Source organism: Puma concolor, chromosome C1, assembly GCF_028749965.1.
Source record: "Puma concolor isolate L17-30 chromosome C1, mPumCon1.1.hap2, whole genome shotgun sequence".
Taxonomy (NCBI): domain Eukaryota; kingdom Metazoa; phylum Chordata; class Mammalia; order Carnivora; family Felidae; genus Puma; species Puma concolor.
The window spans coordinates 99,867,064-99,869,460 of record NC_141674.1 but is presented as its reverse complement, the minus strand read 5'-3'; the positions used below and the strand labels follow the sequence as shown (position 1 = coordinate 99,869,460).

The 2,397-nt window shown below is 48.4% G+C and overlaps 1 pseudogene; it reads right to left on the bottom strand.

Moving 5' to 3' along the window:
• Positions 1-376: 376 nt before the first annotated feature.
• Positions 377-1,025, bottom strand: LOC112865022 (neugrin pseudogene; annotated as a pseudogene).
• Positions 1,026-2,397: the final 1,372 nt, after the last annotated feature.

Here is a 2,397-nt window from a genome sequence, read left to right as displayed (position 1 = left end):
ACATACATTGTAAGTACCACCGAAAGTTCTAATAATATATGCAACACCACCTGGTTTCAACATACAGAGAGTCCAAGCAAGAAGGATGAGTACCAGAGATCCACATGGGTCAGACCCAGAGCAACGCTCCAGGATTCTGGAATCTACCCAGTCTGTTATTCACCCTGACCCCTGTACCCCTGAGCCTTTGCCCTGTGAAGTTCGCTGCTCTTTGTCAGATTCAAATCCAAGTAGCTCTATTGTCTCACATTCCAGGCTCACGGTTTCCTCCTGTCTCAAGATGTATAATCCATACACAGAAATCCAAGCAGCTCCAAACAGATTTGCTCAACTTAGCTACACTTTCACATGACATCTCCCCAAGCTAGGCTCCAGCTTAAACTCTGTACGGGAAGTTGCTGTTGCTGGCAAAAAACTCTCACCCCCTCTGGACTACTCTGCTGCTGAAGTTCTGGTCACCTGGGTCCTGTGCCTTCAACTTTTCCAGCTTCTTGGCAGTTGGCAATCCATCACTGTCAGTTCCTGGGGTGTCCTCACAATCACTGGTGGAGTACTTTTGCAGCTCTGATGACCCAGAGCTCCAGCAACAGGTGCAAAGCTCTCCTCCGGGACCAGATTCCTTCATTTTTTCCCTTCTGTCTCCTTGGTGTATCTATACAGTGAGTGTTTTGATTCTATTCCTCTCCAATCGGTGCTGTGACCCCTGCCTTTGAATGGGGCTTCATCCCTTAGCAACGGCAAAGAGCCTGATACAGAGTGGCCTACAGAAACCAGGTTCAAGATATCCTCAGAGCCTCGGAGCTGCTAGAGCATTGGGCAAGCCCAGATTTCTTAAGGACTTTTTGATCCTGCTTCGGTTTCTGCCCCACCGTGGGGACTACACTGGGGCCTACATCAGAGCTTTCAGCCAGTCTGGAAACTTAGCAGGATTCCGCAATTCCTCATATAAGTACTGGACTTGCTCCCATGCTTCCCATGTTAGGGCCCTGGGAGGGGGCAACTGGCACCTCCATGGGCCTCCAAACTTTCTGGGGCTTAGGATGCTGGGGTTGGGAGGAAGAGGGCCAATGGCAGAAGCCATGTGGAGAAGCAAGATGGGGGGTTGAAGAACCCAGCCCTCTTCTCTCTGTTGGCTAGGGCAACCAAGACCCGTCTGTCGGCTCGGTCCTTCTCTGTATACTACCCCGGAAATCTACTGCCTAGAACAGCCTGTGATCGCGCCAGACTTTCTAAACGGGGGGTGGATACGTCAGGGTGAGGACCCACAGTCCAAAGAGTGCTGAACGCCTGCCCAGGTGCCCCAGACAGCCAGATGCTGCGTATGGGCTCCACTTCCTGAAGCTCCCTCTCCGCCGGTGCCCAGGGGGAATTGGTCAACTGGGGACAGGTACAGCCCGACCACTACCCCAGGGAACCAAACCCGCAGCAAGGGACTGTAACACAGACACAGCCTGCCCAGCCAGAGGCTCAGAGTTACCCTCATGTGGACAAAAACCTGACTTTGGGGCTTCAAAAGGATGTACAAAACCTCTATGGAGACACTCAGGACATAAAAGGAGCCCCAAATAAGTTATATATGACAGGCTCCTGAATTAACTTCGATTATTATAAAATTTCCCAATCTTCTCCAAACTACGAATTCGACATGATGAAGAGCAAAGAAGAGAACTTGAGTTACCAGATATCAATGCTTGAAAGGAAGTAACTAAGATTTTAAAAGCACTGGGTCGACTAGTGCTTCTTAACCTTTCCTGCTCATAGGAATCTCCTGGGGATCTTGTTAAGGGCAGCTCCTAATTGAGAAAGTATGGGATGCAGCTTGAAATTCTGCATTCCAAGCAAGCTAACCAGGGGATGCTGATGCTTTTGGTCCCTGGAACACACTTTGAGAAGCAAGGGAGTAAATAATTGAAAGAACAGAATAGAGAGCCCAGAAATAAACCCATGCATTTATGAAAGCTTGCTATACAGCAAAGATGGAATAGCAGATTAGCAGGGTAAGTGAACTATTTAATAAATTGGATTGACCCTAGGTCCTTATAAGAGGGACATAGGAGTGTCAAAATGAGGGAGAGATTTGAAGGCTCTATGGGGTCAGCTTTGAAGATGGAGGAAGGGGCCACAAGCCAAGAAGTGGGTTCTAGAAGCTAGGAAAGGCAAGGAAACTGATTTCGCCCCTAGAGACTACAGGAGGCATACAGCCCTGCCCACTTGTTGATTTTAGCCAAGTGAAAGCCATTTGGGGCTTCTAACCTCTAGACTATAAGGTAATAAATGTGTTGTTTTGGGCCACTGAGATTGTGGTAATTTGTTACAGAAGCACTAGGAAAGAAACACATCATATAACAAAGGGCACCATAAAACAACGTGAAAAGATAGGCCACGGATTGGGAGACT